Raw genomic sequence first — 16,958 nt, 5'->3', positions numbered from 1 at the left:
GGGACGTAATTGGAGCCGTTTTTCATTGACGCCATTGAAAAACAGCTCCAATTACGTCCGTAATGGAAGCCGCGAAAAACGCGTGCACTTGTCAAAACGTCTGAAATTCAGGAGCTCTTTTCGCCTGAAAACAGCTCCGTAATTTTAGACGTATTTGGCGTTGCCGTATGAACATAACGTAAGATTTGTCTTCTGAAAACAAGCTGCGACCTCCAGACATCTACACCCTATAAACTGCAGTGAGCGGTGTTTGTAATAACCCTTAGGGTATGTCCACACGACCTCTTTTCAGACGTAATGGAGGCGTTTTACGCCTCGAATTACGCCTGAAAATACGGCTCCAATACGTCGGCAAACATCTTCCCATTACTTGCAATTGGTCTTACGATGTTCTGTGCAGACGAGCTGTCATTTTACGCGTCGCTGTCAAAATACGGTGCGTAAAATGACGGCTCGTCAAAAGAAGTGCAGGACACTTCTTGGGACAAAACGTCCCAAGAAGTCTCCTGCACTTCTTTTGACGAGCCGTCATTTTACGCCGTTTTCTCATAAACTCCAATGAAAACAGCTCCAAAAACGGCCGTAAAAAACGCTGCGAAAGACACGAGTTGCTCAAAAAACGTCTGAGAATCAGGAGCTGTTTTCCCTTGAAAACAGCTCCGTATTTCCAGACGTATTTTGTTAATCGTGTGAACATACCCTTAGAATGCAGGCATACGTGGCGTACTTGCTTTGTATTTTCTCAGTGAAAAAATACGCTGGGAAAATTATTCTGCATCTCAGAATTCTCTTGTTCTTGTGTTGCGGAATATTTTTCCCATAGGCATAGTTTTCCAAAGCATATGTTTACGTCGCCGAAATACACAGCAAATACGCCATGTGTGAGCGCACCCTTAGGCTGGGTTCACACAGAGTTTTTTGCAGGTGGAAAATTTTGCTCTGCCTGCACGCCGATTTTCGCTGCATTTTTCGCCTGCGGCCATTGAGCGCTGCTTGCAAAAAATGCAGCGAAATACGCTTTCTCTGCTATCTGACATCAATGGGAGGTCAGAGGCGTAAACGCCCGAAGATAGGGCATGTAATTTTTCCTGTGAGATGTTTTTTCCCCTCAGGGGAAAAAAACGCCTCCGCCTTCCATTGAAATCAATGGGAGGCATTTTCGGACGTTTTTTGGCATGTTTTCTGACGCGGTTTCCGCGTCAAAAACTCTATGTGAACTCCCACTTAGGCCTGTTTAACATGGGTGTATTTTAGTCAGTATTTGGCATCAATATTTTTAAGCCAAAACCAGGCATGGAACATAAATTGAGAAAAAAATATAAGGAAAGATTTGTACCTCTTCCATGTTTTTTACTCACTCCTGGTTTTGGCTTGTAAATACTGATGCAAAATTCTGATTAAGGCCCCATGCGACCTCCAGATATCCCGTTATTGCGGATCAAAATACTGATCCATTAATTTCTATGGCCCACGGATACCTTCCCGTATATTTATGGGAAGGTGTCCGGGCAGTAGAAATGATCCGAAAGAAATAGGACATGTCCTATTTTTTTTATTTTACAGACCGTTCTCCCATCCTTTATAATGGAAGCATGGCCCGCAAATGCAGATGATTGTCTGCGGCCGGCCGTGCCCGTAATCTTAATTTGGAAACGCCCTTTAAAGGTACAGTTCAAACAATGTTTTTCTATTTTTAGCCAAAAGTAATAGTGGCTAAAGGAGAGAACCGTGATTACGGCTACGGCCGTGTGCAGGGGACCTAATATGCTGCCGTTTGAAAGTGGCCTTAGGCCCAGTCCACACTTTGCAATCTGATGCAGTTTTCTGTAGTCAAAACTGCGTATAAATCCAAAAAAGAAAATGCTCCAACTTATAATTCTCTCCTTTAGCCACTACTCCTTCTTTTGGCTAAAAATAGAAAAACTTTGTTTGAACTGTACCTTAAAGGGCGTTTCCAAATTAAGATTTAATCTGGGTACTTTTATGTAATCTCTCCCCCACAGCAACCTTGTAATTAACTTACTATTTCCAAATTTCCCTGTTTCTCAGCTCTCGCCGTGCGGCACGTGATCTCTGACGTCACTATTTCCTCCAGGCTCTAGTGACATGCCGTTTACCGATCACATGGGCTAGTAGCCCAGTATACAGCACGTCACTGGTGACGTGTCATTCCTAGGACGTGTATTTTCATAGCGGGGGACTGCTCATTCGCGTACCCCACTGTACTCTCTATGTACCAGGGCTTGGCCTGCTTGCAAATAGAGATTTATTAGCGCATGCGCTGATCTGTGTAGTCAGTGTAGGCGTCAGGCAAGTAAAGCAGTAAGCCTAAGAAAACAAACACACCTAACAACATGTCAACAAACAGCGCAAAACGAGAATGCGATTGACGATAAATAACAATAGAATGGAAAAGTATTTTTATATGTTTTATTTTATTGCGGGTTCTTTAAACCCTTAACGACCAGGCCTATTTTGGCCTTAATAACCAAGCATTCTGTTTTTTATTTTTCTCATCTTCACATTTTAAGTTATAACTTTTTTTTATTTTTCCCTTGACATAGGCATATAAGGGCTTGTTTTTTTGCGGGACGAGTTGTGTTTTTCAATGGCACCATTTTTTGGTACATATATTACATTGATTAACTTTTATTAACTTTTTTGGGGGGAGGGAATAGAAAAAAAACGGTATTCCTTCATTGTTTTTCGTGGTTTAAATTTACGGCGTTCACTAAGCGGCATAAATAACATGTTGCCTTGATTCTATGGGTTGATACGATTACGACGATAACACATAAGTTAAGGTTTTTTATGTCTTACTATGTTTGCACAGTAAGAAACCATTTAAACAAAAATAATATATTTTTGCATAACTGCATTCCAAGAGCCGTAACTTTATTATTTTTCCGTTGATATTGCTATATGAAGGCTTGTTTTTTGCGGCACAAGGTGTAGTTTTCATCACTACTATTTTGAAGGTGCATGGGACTTATTGATTAACTTTTATTATATATTTTTTGGTGGGGGAATGCAGATTGTGCTGTTTTTTTGTACGGTGTTAAATGAAATTACTGTGTTAACTTTATACTTAGTGTCATTACGATCGCAGCGATACCATATATGTGTACTTTAAATGTTTTTTTACACTTTTAGTAAATAAAACCACTTTTTATGGCAAAAAAATGTTTTTATTTTTTTTTGGGGGTTTTTTCAAAAACTTTATTTTACTGTTTTTAATTATTTTTTTAGGGGACTTCACCATGCGATCCTATGATCGCAGATATAATGCTTTGGTATACTTAGTGTCGTGGAAGTCAATGGCTCAAAATATATTAGACGAGTGTTCCAACAGACACTCACGCCAGGCACTTTATCCAGCTTCCTAATCAGTATATTTCATACCGATATATATCGAGAGAGGAGAAAAAACACACAGACGCTGCTGATATGCTCAAAATACTCCTCTGGGGGTTTATTTCCAAACTCAATTACAATACTATCATTCAGAAGGGGTGCAGACCATAAGAATATTTCAAATACATAATTCTAATTCTTCATTAAAATGCTAACATCAGGTAACACCTGGAGACAAACATATAATGGGCAGTTGTTAGTGATTTGTTCTCATGGGGGAGAAATAGTTGCACTTTATGTCTGGGCGTTCAGCCAACCCGCTACAATGGGGTATGAAGGCCACACGTTTAACACATGGAGATAAGATGTTTCTTTGAATTATATAGAGGAAAGTTTATTACAAAATGGAGAATACTTATTTTAGTAATTCGGCATCCTGCTTGATAATTCATAATGTAATTTCATACAGAGAAGATGAGCAAATAATCCATCCTTCACATTAGTATACCAAAGCATTGTTGCCTGTCATTAGGCACAGCCTAATAGGCATACAGCCAGGGCAGGCCTGGGGGTCTTTGAAAGACCTCCGCCTGCCATGGCAAACCGTCGGCGGCCGGCGATCTCATTCGCGGGCCAACGATGGGTGACAGAGGGAGCTCCCTCCCTCTGTTGAAAGATTTAAATGCCGCTGTCGCTATTGACTGCGGCATTTAATGGGTTAAACGGCTTAGATTGAAGGTTTCTTTAATCTCAGCCGTTGCAGCGGGAGCCCGGCTGTCAGTGATTGCCATCACGTACATGCACGTGGCAATGCGCGAATAGGCTGCATTCCCCGAGGTGCAACGGAACGCCGTTTTTCCTATTGAAATCAATGGGCAGATGTTTGTAGGCTTTCTGCTTACGATTTTAGGCTGTTTACGCCTGAAAAACGTCCGAAAACACTCTGTGTGAACATACGCTTAAAGAGAACCTCTCAGTAGCCCATACATGTGCAGCTGAGTGCACCATGTTATAGGCACTGCTGCACAGACCCTGGGGCACTTTAGGGTATGTTCACACGTACAAAGAAGTGGCTGAAATTTACGGAGCCTCTGATTTCAAGGTTTTGGTTTTTTTTTAGCTGAAAATGAAGCTTTTTTTTTTTTTTTTTCATTTGAGGCTTCCTTTGAGGCGTTTTTTCATAGTGTATGGAAAAATCAGCGTACAAATACACCTCATGTCAACAGCGCAGTGTTAGCAATATTTCCCATTGAATTCAATTGGAATCTGTTTGTAGGCTTTTTGCTAGTGTTTTTCCAGGCGTATTTCAAAGCGTTTATGCCCAGAAATACGCCTGAAAACACTAAATGTGAACATACCCTTAAACTACCTGTTTAGCCCCCTCCGTTTTTGAGATATCGGTGCCATTATTATTGGTGCCCGATATGTAAATTACCCCCTGTACTGTCAGTGGGGCGTTTCCTTTCATGGATAGGGCAGGGAGGCGTGATACTTAGGGCGGATTCAGACGAACGTGAGCGCTTTGCGCGCGTGGCATCAGCATGTCTGCTCTGTGTGTCCTGTTCATATGGATGCGCGGCTGCGTGCTTTTCGCGCAGCCACCATCATTATGACACTCCGTTTGGATGTTTGTAAACAGAAAAGCACGTGGTGCTTTTCTGTTTACATTCATTCTTTTACTGCTGTTGCGCGAATAACGCTTGTCCCATGGAAGTGCTTCCGTGGGGCATGCGTGATTTTCACGCACCCATTGACTTCAATGGGTGCGTGATGCGTGAAAAACGCCTAAATATAGAACATGTCGTGAGTTTTACGCAGCGGACTCACGCTGCGCAAAACTCACGGACTGTCTGCACTGCCCCATAGACTTGTTTAGGTCTGTGCGACCCGCGTGAATACCACGCAGGCTGCACGGACGAAAATCACGTTCGTCTGAATCCGCCCTTAGCGTGCTGATACTGATACTGTCCAATCAGCTACGGAGAGTGTCAGCTTGTGCTGTGTGATCACTCTCGTGAAAAAATGGTCGCTTGTCAGAAGCACGTCTCCCTTTGTATACAGCGGATGTACAGACAAGATGCCGACAAGATGAAGAATGTATTGGGACAAACAACTGTAAGGCTGGATTCACACGACCATGTTACGTCCGTAATGGACGGAACGTATTTCGGCCGCTAATCCCGGACCGAACACAGTGCAAGGAGCCAGGCTTCTAGTATCATAGTTATGTACGATGCTAGGAGTCCCTGCCTCGCTGCAGGACAACTGTCCCGTACTGTAATTAGGCAGGGACTCCTAGCATCGTACATAACTATGATACTAGGAGCCCGGCTCCCTGCACTGTGTTCGGTCCGGGATTAGCGGCCGAAATACGTTCCGTCCATTACGGACGTAACATTGTCGTGTGAATCCAGCCTATTAACGATCGTTCATCTCCATTCTTTCAATCATTGCTACATTTAAATGTAGACTATCTGCCCGTGTTTAACCCCTTAAGGACGCAGCCTAGTTTTGGCCTTAAGGCTCAGAGCCCATTTTTCAAATCTGACATGTGTCACTTTTTGCGGTAATAACTCTGGAATGCTTATACCTATCCAAGGATTCGGAGATTGTTTTCTCGTGACACATTGGGCTTTATGTTAGTGGTAAAATTTGGTCGATATATTCAGTGTTTATTTGTGAAAAATAGCAAAAGTTAGAGAACATTTTGAAAAATAGAATTTTTCTGAAGTTAAATGTATCTGCTTGAAGACAGATAGTAATACCACACAAAATAGTGACTAGTTCACATTTCCTATATTTCGAATATATGTTGGCATCATTTTTTCAACACTCTTTTATTTTTCTAGGCTTTTACATGGCTTAGAACATAAGCAGCAATTTCTCACATTTTGAAGAAAATTTCAAGAGCCCCCTTTTTTTAGGTACCAGTTCAGTTCTGAAGTGGCTTTGAGCGCCTTCTATATTAGAAACCCCCATGAAACACCCCATTTTAAAAACTAGACCCCCTCAAAGTATTCAAAACAGCATTTAGAAAGTTTTTTTAACCCTTTAGGCGTTACACAGGAATTATAAGCAAAGTAGAGGTGAAAATTACAAATTTCTTTTTTTGTCAGAAAATCCTTTTTATTAATTTTTTTTTCTGTTAAACAGAAGGTTTTACCAGAGAATCACATCTCAATATTTATTGCCCAGATTCTGCAGGTTTTAGAAATATCCCACATGTGGCCCTAGTGTGGTAATGGACTGAAACACAGGCCTCTGAAGCAAAAGAACACCTACAGGATTTTGAGGCCACCTTTCTATTAAGCACCATGTCAGGTTTGAAGAGGTCTTGTGGTGCCAAAACAGTGGAAACCACCCAAAAGTGACCCTCAAGGAACTTATCGAGGGGTAAAGTGAGCATTTAGACCCCATAGGTTTTTTGCTGCATTTTGTGGAATTAGGCTGTGAAATGGAAAAACTAATTTTTCTGATAAAAGGTACAAATTTTTATTTTTTACAAGGAATAAAAGAGAAAAAGCACCCCAACATTTGTAAAGCAATTTCTCCAGATTACGGCAATAACCCATATGTGGTAATAAACTGCTGGTTGGACAAATGGCAGGGCTCAGAAAGGCGGGAGCGCTATTTTGCATGTAGATTTTGCTGGATTGGTTTCTGGACGCCATGTCCCATTTGCAGAGCTTCTAAGGTACCAGTACAGGGAAAACCCCTTAAAAGTGACCCCATTTTGGAAACTAGACCCCTTGAGGAATTCATTGTAGTTTTTATGGGGTGCATGCAACTTTTCGATCAGTTTTTATTCTATTTTTTAAGAGGTGTGGTGACTAAAAAACAGCAATTCTACTATTGTTTTGTATTCCTTTTTTTTTAGCAACTTTCACCGTGCACTATAAGGCCTGATTCACACGCTGCGGGACGGGATTTCGCACATCCATCATATTTGAGAATCTATGGAGTGATGCGTGAAAAAATAGGACATGTCCTATTTTCGCACAGACCCTTCACGCGGTCCGTTGAAAAAACGGCTATGTGAACGGCCACATTGAATTACATAGGTACGTGGGATGGCCGCTGTTTCAACGGCCGTCCCACGGATGTTTAACACGTTCGTGTGAATTAGGCCTAAATTACATATTCACTTTATTCAGCGGGGCGATACGATTACGCCGATACCATATGTTTAAAGTTTTTTTTATGTCTTATGGCATTTGCATAATAAAATACTTTTTATAAAAAATCATTTACTTTTTGTGTTGCCTTATTCTAAGAGCCAGAACTTTTTTATTTTTTCATCAAGAAAGCTGTGCGAAGGCTTGTTTTTTGCGTAAGGAAGTTACATTACGAAGAAACTACGTAATGTAGTTTCGATCAGTACCATTTTTGGGTACATGTGACTTTTTGATCACTTTTTATTCCAGTTTTTTGCGAGGTGAAGTGACCAAAATATTGTGATTATGGTACGGTCTATCATTATTTTCTTTTATGGCGTTCACCGCACGGGATAAATAATGAAATACTTTTGTAAAAATCGGGCAGGACGCTTCTTTTTCCACCGCAAAAATTCTGCCGTGTGAACTGGAAATCACACATGCCGTTTTTGAGCCAAAGACAGGAGTGGGTCCAAGAGAAGGAAAAGTATGAGTGAAATACTGATATTTCTCCTTTCATTTGTATGTGTTTAGCTAAAAAAAAACTGCATCAAAAACGGAATGCGTGATTCCAGTCTTATGCAGTCTCCTGAGTGTTGATACCAAGGAGACACACAATTGGAGGAGACAGGCTACTAATTTTGGATGTGTTGGTTTATATTACACGTATTGACCCCACTATACACTATTGACAACTCTAAGGCTATGTTCACACAGAGTATTTTGCCGAGTTTTTTGACGCGGAAACCGCGTCGCAAAACTCGGCAAAAACGGCCCGAAAACGCCTCCCATTGATTTCAATGGGAGGCGTCGGCGTCTTTTTCCCGCGAGCAGTAAAACTGCCACACGGGAAAAAGAAGCGACATGCCCTATCTTCGGGCGCTTCCGCCTCTGACCTCCCATTGACTTCAATGGGAGGCAGAGAAAGCGTATTTCGCGCTGTTTTATGCTCGCGGCGCTCAATGGCCGCAGCCGAAAAACGGCGCGAAAATCGGCGTGCAGGGAGAGGAATATCTGCCTCAAACTTCCAAACGGAATTTTGAGGCAGATATTCCTCCTGCAAAATACCCCGTGTAAACATAGCCTTAGGCTATGTTCACACAGAGTTTTGTGCAGGCAGAATTTCTGCCTCAAAATTCCGTTTGTAATTTGGAGGCATTTTCGGGTCGTTTTTGACGAGTTTTGCAGCGCGGAGTGTGAACGTAGCCTAAGGGCATGCCCCCACGTGGCGGATTTCCTCCGCAACTGTCCGCATCAATGCCGCACAGAATCTGCGTTGCAGATTCTGCGGCGGATCTGCCCAAAATGTGCAGTAAATTGATGCGGACTAGCTGCTGCGGACTGCGGGAAAAGTGCTTCCCTTCTCTCTATCAGTGCAGGATAGAGAGAAGGGACAGCACTTTCCCTAGTGAAAGTAAACGAATTTCATACTTACCGGCCATTGTCTTGGTGACGCGTCCCTCTTTCGCCATCCAGCCCGACCTCCCTGGATGACGCGGCAGTCCATGTGACCGCTGCAGCCTGTGATTGGCTGCAGCCGTCACTTAGACTGAAACGTCATCCTGGGAAGCCGGACTGGAGACAGAAGCAGGGAGTTCTCGGTAAGTATGAATTTCTATTTTTTTGACAGGTTGCTGTATATTGGGATCGGTAGTCACTGTCCAGGGTGCAGAAACAGTTACTGCCGATCGCTTAACTCTTTCAGCACCCTGGACAGTGACTATTTACTGACGTCTCCTAGCAACGCTCCCGTAATTACGGGAGCCCCATTGACTTCCTCAGTCTGGCTGTAGACCTAGAAATACATAGGTCCAGCCAGAATGAAGAAATGTCATGTCAAAAAAGCAAGACGCATCCGCAGCACACATAACATGTGCATGACAGCTGCGGACTTCATTGCGGAATTTAGAATCTCCATTGAAGTCAATGGAGAAATTCCGCCATGAGTCCGCAACCAGTCCGCCACAACTCCGCAACAGCCCTAGCATGCTGCGGACACCAAATTCCGCTCCGCAGCCTATGCTCCGCAGCGGAATTTTACGCATCGTCTAAACGAACACTGCTAAATAAAAGTGGAAGTCAATGGACAAACGGCTCCGCTGCGGATTAACGCTGCGGAGTGTCCGCTGCGGAATTCAAGAGGAATTCCGCCACGTGTGGCTTTGGCCTAAGGTCGGATTTACACACGCGTGTACGTTTTGCGCACGCAAAAAACTTGGCGTTTTGCGTGCGCAAAAGGCACTTAACAGCTCCGTGTGTCATCACATAGGATGTGCGGCTGCGTGATTTTCGCGCAGCCGCCATTATTATGACACTCTGTTTGGATGTTTGTAAACAGAAAAGCACGTGGTGCTTTTCTGTTTCCAAACATACTTTTGACTTCTGTTGCGCAAATCACGCGCGTCCCACGGAAGTGCTTCCGCGTGGTGCGCGTGATTTTCACGCACCCATTGACTTCAATTGGTGCGTGATGCACGAGAAACGCAGAAATATAGAACCTGTCATGAGTTTTACGCAGCAGACTCACGCTGCACAAAAATCACTGACAGTCTGCACTGCCCCATAGACTAGCATAGGTCCGTGCGACGCGCGTGAAAAGCACGCGCGTTACACGCACGTATTACACGTTCGTGTAAATCCGCCCTAAGGGTATGTTCACACGCTTTCAAGGGAAAACAGCTCCTGATTTTCAGACATTTTTGAAGCCACTCGCGATTTTCGCTGCGTTTTTCGCTGCATTTTTTACGACCGTTTTTGGAGCTTTTTTCAATAGAGTCTATGAAAAACAGCTCCAAAAACGCACCAAGAAGTGTCCTGCACTTCTTTTTCGCGGCCGCTTCTTTACGCGTAAAAAAACGTCGCAAAAAACGCTGCTTCAGATTTTTCGCCCGTTTTTCATCCGTTTACGGGCTGAAAAACGACCGAAAATAGGCCGTGTGAACATACCCTTACAGTACAGGTGATGTTCTCATCAGAATTTGTTATGTTATGTTGCTTTAGTAAAATCTTACTAGATGTAAATGTAACTTTATACATGCGAGGAAGCCGAAAAGAGAGGGCATTAAGGCTGTGCCCCATAGGCAGCAATCAGGACAAGCCATGACCAAACAGGACTGCCAAGCTAAGTTCCCTATTATCCGACTCCCACTACAAACAGACTTATCAATGAAGCTGGTAGAACAACTTGCAGGTGTCAATCACCATAGTACAGCAGTATGTGAACCAAGTCTTTAGGGTATGTGCACACGAGAACTGTCTTTTACGTCTGAAAAGACAGACTGTTTTCAGGAGAAAACAGCTGCCTCGTTTTAGACGTAAATGCTCCTCTTCGCATTTTGCGAGGCTTCTCTGACAGCCGTAAATTTTGAGCTGCTCTTCATTGAGTTCAATGAAGAACGGCTCAAATTACGTCTGAAAGAAGTGTCCTGCACTTCTTTTGCCGAGGCTGTATTTTTACGCGTCGTCGTTTGACAGCTGAATGGGCAGATGTTTGCCGACGTATTGTAGCCCTCTTTTCAGACGTAAAACGAGGCATCATACGCCTCGTTTACGTCTGAAAATAGGTTGTGTGAACCTAGCCAAACATTACAATCTAAACTTACATTCCTAAATTATTACGATATCAGGAATCTCATGGGTCACTCTGATGTCATGGTGTCATTATGTCATGGTGACCGTGTTTTCTTGGACCCAAAGATTTCATGATGGATAACACAAGATTGGTATTTTTATTTTAATTATGTAACTTGTAGTAAAACACTGCATGACAAGTGTATACAGTTATTTGTTATATTGTTTCTATTATTCCTTTTTTTTGTTGTAGCGAAGACTTTTGGGATTTGAATATCTGTCATCTCGCTCCACTGAAATACCAAATATAACTCTAGTCAAACTGACAGATCTAGTTGAATACATTTGATGTGGTTCTCTGGCATAAGCTAATATAATTGTGCAATCGGCAGAATTGCTGTGAACAAACAATACTCAGTGAGAATTGAATAGTTATGGATTGGAGCTTCTACATTAGAAGTTTTTCTTTCGGTTTGGTCTTATATGGTTATTTCCTGCAGACTGTCGCTGTGTAGCTTATCTATTATGTTTTCATCTTCACGTTTCCATATATAATTTTTTTTCTCGAAAACAGCATTGATATTTACTCAGTGAATTATTTACACCATATCTATGAAGGCACACTGAAATAACTTCAATATATCAACAGTTACATATAGGGCTTACTCAGAAATCTAATGTATGTAAAGCGTAATGTAAGTAAAGAGAATAAATGACATTTTTTTTTACTTAAAGTGAAAGTGTTCAAATGTATTTATTTTGCTGAAGTACACAGAACAGACGGGTACTATGACTATTTCCCTTAGCTTTGTGTGCCCTTGTCTGTTTGTCTCGTGCACTTACTGAGCGTAGGGACCGCCGCCCAGTTGTACCCCGTCGCCTAGGGCGGGTCGTTGCAAGTAGGCAGGGACAGAGTGGCGGGTAGATTAGGGCTCACTTGTCCGTTTCCCTACCCCCATCATTACACCACGTGCTTTTCTGTTTACAAACATCCAAACGGAGTGTCAGGGCAGATTCAGACGAACGTTGCGTTTTTGCGCACGCAAACAACGCAGCGTTTTGCGCGAGCAAAAACCATTTGACAGCTGCGTGTGTCATCCGTGTATGATGCGCGGCTGCATCATAGAGATGGGGCTAGTCGACACCCGTCACTGTCCAAGGTGCTGAAAGAGCTAACTGATCGGCAGTAACTCTTTCAGCACCCTCGACAGTGAATGCCGAACACAATATACAGCAACCTGTTAAAAAAAAAGAAAACGTTCGTACTTACCGAGAACTTCCCGGCTGTTGCCTTGGTGACGCGTCCTTGGTGATGCGTCCTTGGTGACGCGCCTCTCTTGACATCGGGCCCCACCTCCCTGGATGCCGCGGCATCCTGTGCTTGGCCTGTGATTGGCTGGAGCTGTCACTTGGACTGAATTGTCATCCTGGGAGGTCAGACTGGATGAAGAAGCCGGGAGTTATCGGTAAGTCAGAACTTAGTTTTTTTTTACAGGTTCATGTTTATTGGGATCGGTAGTCACTGTCCATGGTGCTGAAACAGTTTAACTCTTTCAGCACCCTGGACAGTGACTATCTCCTGACGTCGCGTACCGGAATTTTTTTTGCCGGGTTCAGCCAAAACGAGTTCGGCCGAACCCGGTGAAGTTCGGTTCGATTGTCCGGGTTCGCTCATCTCAAAGACACTCCATTTGGATGTTTGGAAACAGAAAAGCACGTGGTGCTTTTCTGGTTACATTCATCCTTTTGACAGCTGGTGCGCTGTTTCAGTCGGCTCGCACGGAAGTGCTTCCGTGCGACCTGCGTGGTTTTCACGCACCCATTGACTTCAATGGGTGCGTGATGCGCGAAATACGCTGAGATATTGAACCTGTCGCGTTTTGTACGCAGTGAACAAACGCTGCGCACAAATCACGCACTGTTTGAACTGCCCCATTGACTTCTATAGGGCTGTGCGTGGCGCGCGAAAAATACGCGGCCTGCACGCACGAAAATCACGCTCTTGTGAAACCCCCCTCATAATGATGGTGGCTGCGCGAAAATCACGCAGCCGCACATCCTATCTGATGACACACGGAGCTGTTAAGTGCCTTTTGCGCACGCAAAACGCCGCGTTTTTTGCGGTGGGCAAAACGCACACGCTCGTGCAATTCCCCCTTATGGTGATCAGTGGGGATCAGACTCCTACCGGTCAAACATTAATGGTCCTGAGGACAGGCCGTAAATGTTTTAGTCCTCAAAAACCCCTTTAATTAGTGATAAATATTACATATATCGTACAACCTCTCGGTTGCTCCCTCTGCAGGAGCAATGTTGCAGTGGCAGTAGCTGCCATGCGGTGCTGCAACCGATGGAGTAGGGACCCACTTTGAAAGAGGTCGCCGTGAAGTGTATGTTACAGCTGACATCCTTCTGTAACGGAAGGGAACGAAGCTAGCGATCACGGCATCTTAGTAGTTTCCAGGCATCGCTGCGATGTGGTCGCACGGATGCCGATCATTACTATGGGAACTGGAGGCCAACAGTGGCTTCCTGGTCTGCCACGTACGGAAGCCTATTAGGCCCCCGCCCGGAGCCTAATAGGCTTGCTGTCAGTGAATAGCTGACAGCTCTAATGCATTGCATTACATGGGTAGTGCAATGTATTAGAATAAAGATGAGAGGTGCAGGTCTTCAAGTCCCCTAGTGGGACAAAAAAAAGTTAGAAAAAAATTCAAAGTTAAAAAATTAAAAACTGCCTTTTTTTCCTATAATAAGTCTTTCATTATAGGAAAAAAAATGAAAAAGTAAAAAAAAGTACACATATTTGGTATCACCGCATTCGTAACAACCCAAACTATAAAACTATAATGTTATTTTTCCCGCCCGGTGAACACCGCAAAAAAAATAAAAATAAAAACAATGCCAGAATCGCTATTTTTTTGGTCACCATCTCTTCTAAAGTATAGAATAAAAAGTGATCAAAAAGTCGCACGTACTTCAAAATAGTACCAATAAAAACTGCAATCCCGCAAAAAACAAGTCCTTACACAGCCTTGTCAACGCAAAAATAAAAACGTTAAAAAAAGGGATTTTTCTTTTGTGCAAACGCTGTAAAACAGAAAAAAACAATATACATATGGTATTGTCGTAATCATATCAACCCACAGAATAAAGTAAAATTAATGTATAGCGCACGGTGAACACTAAAAAAAACATAAAAATTAATTTTCAGAATGGCTGATTTTTGGTCACCTCGCTTACCAAAAACATTTAATAAAAAGTGATAAAAAAAATTGCGTGTACCCCAAAATGGTACCAATGAAAACTACAGATTGTCCCGCAACAAATAAGTCCTCACACAGCTCCAGTGGAGAAAAAATAAAAATGTTCTGGCTCTCAGAATATGGCGACGAAAATTATGCAGAGGGTTCCAAATGCAGATAAGATTGGGCACCATTTATCAGTGCGACACTGGCCACACATATGCCGGTTATTATTTATTTACCGCATTATTATACCCTTTTATTATGCCCTGATGTACCTCGCACAGATTACATATGCCCCCACATTGTAAACGGAAATACCAACAAAAACCCAAACAGAACAACTACCAAGCAAAATCTGCGCTCCAAAAGCCAAATGTCGCTCCCTCCTTTCTGAACCCTGCAGAGTGCCTAAACACCAGTTTATGTCCAAATGCATTGCCCAGGAGAACCCGCTTAACAGTTTATGAGATATTTGTCTTCAGTGGCACAAACTGGGCACAACACATTGTGCACTAAATTGGCATATTAGTGGAAAATTGCAATTTTCACTTTGCACCATCCGCTGGGCACTAATTTCTAATGTAGAATCACCTGTGGGGTCAAAATGCTCACTACACCCCTTAAAATCCCCTAAGGGATGAAGTTTCCAATATGGGGGTCACTACTTGGGGGTTTGTTTTACTATTTGAATTCCGAGCCCTGCAATTGTGGGCTAATGCTGTGAAAATCACCAAAATAGACCTCAAATGTGCATGGTGGGCATACTCATTTGTCCAGGCAAAGGATAAATGCCTTGAGGAGTGCAGTTTCCAAAATGGGGTCACTTCTTGGGGCTTCCACTGTACTCTGATACCTCAGGGGTTTTGCATATGCGACATGGTGGCCAAAAACCAATACAGCAAAATCTGCATGCCAAATAGCGCTCCTTCCCTTTAGAGCTTTGCTGGGTGTCCAAATAGAAGTTTATGACCACATGTGGGGTATTACCGTAATCGGGAGAAATTGCTTTACAAATTTTGATGTGCTTTTTCTCCAGTCTCCCTTGTGAAAATGAAGACATTCTACAATTTAGTGGAACAAAATGTAGATTTTCATTTTCACGGCCTAATTACAATAAATTCTGCAAAAGACCTTTGGGGTCTAAATGCTCACTATACCCCTAGATAGATTGCTTGCGGGGTGTAGTTCCCTAATGGGGTACTTTTGGGGGGTTTCCACTGTTTTGGCCTCTCATGGGCTTTCCAAATGAAACATGGCACCTGAAAAGCAATCAAGCAAAATTTGAGCTCCAAAAGCCAAATGGCGCTCCTTCCCTTCTGAGCCCTGCCGTGGATCCAAACAACAATTAATTACCACATATGGCGTATTGCCGTACTCAGAAGAGTTTGCTTTACAAATGTTGGGGTTCTCTTTCTCCTTTATCTATTGTGAAAAAGGAAAAATCTGAGCTAAAACGACATTTTATTAGAAAACCGTAGATGCCAAATGGTGTTTTTTTTGGGCTGTTTTTTTGTTTTGTTTTGGCCCCACAAGACCTCTTCAAACCTGACATGGTGCCTAAAATAAACTCTAATAAAAATAAGGCCCCAAAATCCTCTAGCTACTCCTTTGCTTCTGAGGCCTGTGTTTCCGTCCAGTAGCACGCTAGGGCCACATGTGGGATATTTCTAAAAACTGCAGAATCTGGGCAATACATATTTAGTTGTGTTTCTCTGGTTAAACCTTCTGTGTTACAGAAAAAAATGGATTAAAACTGAGTTTCTGCAAAAAAAATGACATTTGTAAATTTCACCTTTAATTTGCTTTAATTCTTGTGAAACGTCTAAAGGGTTAAGTATTTTTCTAAATGTTGTTTTGAATACTTTGAAGGGTCCAGTTTTTAAAATGGGGTGACTTATAGGGGGTTTATAGTATATAAGGCCCTCAAATCCAGTTCAGAACGGAACCGGTCCCTAAAATAAGGCTTTTGAAATTTTCTTGGAAATGTGAGAAATTGCTGCTAAAGTTCTAAGCCTTGTAACGTCCTATAAAAATAAAAGGACGATGCCAACATAAAGTAGACATATGGGAAATGTGAAATAGTAGCTATTTTGTGTGGTATTACTACCTGTCTTACAAGCAGATACATTTAAAAAAAAATGCAAATTTTTGCAATTTTTCTAAAAATTTTGTTGTTTTTCATAAATAAACACTGAATGTGTCGACCAAATTTTACCACTAACTTAAAGTCCAATGTGTCACGAGAAAACAAACTCAGAATCACTTGAAAAAATAAAAGCATTTCAAAGTTATTACCACTTCAAGTGATACATGTCAGATTTGAAAAAAATGGTCTGTTCCTTAACCCCTTAAGGACACAGCCTGTTTTGTTTTTTATTTAGGAAATAGGAAGAAGGGAAAAGAATTGTGGTTCCTATAGGAAAATGAAAATAATAAACTTTATTAATATATTATAGTTAAAATAATTCTATATTTTTCAATGTAGGTCAGAATTGATTGCGGTGCAGATGACCCCTTGTCCTGCACTTAGAGAACAAAATTTGTCTTGTATATAATTTATTATCAATTGCTACTATCACACAACACCAAGGTTAGACTTTATTGTTTGCTGAGACAAATAAAAATCTGATCA

This window comes from Rhinoderma darwinii, chromosome 6, assembly GCF_050947455.1.
Source record: "Rhinoderma darwinii isolate aRhiDar2 chromosome 6, aRhiDar2.hap1, whole genome shotgun sequence".
NCBI lineage: Eukaryota > Metazoa > Chordata > Amphibia > Anura > Rhinodermatidae > Rhinoderma > Rhinoderma darwinii.
Note: the sequence above shows the minus strand (reverse complement) of the source record.